The sequence below is a fragment of the Octopus bimaculoides genome, chromosome 22 (genome assembly GCF_001194135.2).
Source record: "Octopus bimaculoides isolate UCB-OBI-ISO-001 chromosome 22, ASM119413v2, whole genome shotgun sequence".
NCBI classification, from domain to species: domain Eukaryota; kingdom Metazoa; phylum Mollusca; class Cephalopoda; order Octopoda; family Octopodidae; genus Octopus; species Octopus bimaculoides.
This window is the reverse complement of record NC_069002.1, coordinates 15,817,748-15,817,956: the sequence shown is the minus strand read 5'-3', so window position 1 is coordinate 15,817,956 and position 209 is coordinate 15,817,748. Positions and strand designations below refer to the sequence as shown.

The window sequence follows — 209 nt, the reverse complement described above, 5'->3', positions numbered from 1 at the left end:
ATATATATATATATATATATATATATATACTCACACACACATACATACATTTATATACATCTGCATTTAGTTCTATATGACTATGTTATACACATATATATACACATATATAAGCATGTACATGTACATCTACACACACACACACAGACACACACACACACACACACACACACACACTCACATCTATAAATGTATGGATTTAAACATTC

The 209-nt window shown here is 28.2% G+C and overlaps 1 protein-coding gene across 1 annotated transcript in view; it reads left to right on the top strand.

The window, feature by feature from the left end:
• LOC106873046 (type-2 histone deacetylase 1) overlaps window positions 1–209 on the top strand; it is a gene marked incomplete at its 5' end in the record, with an annotated part of 131,690 nt that overhangs the window by 2,487 nt on the left and 128,994 nt on the right. The gene's annotated exons all lie outside the window — the stretch shown is intronic.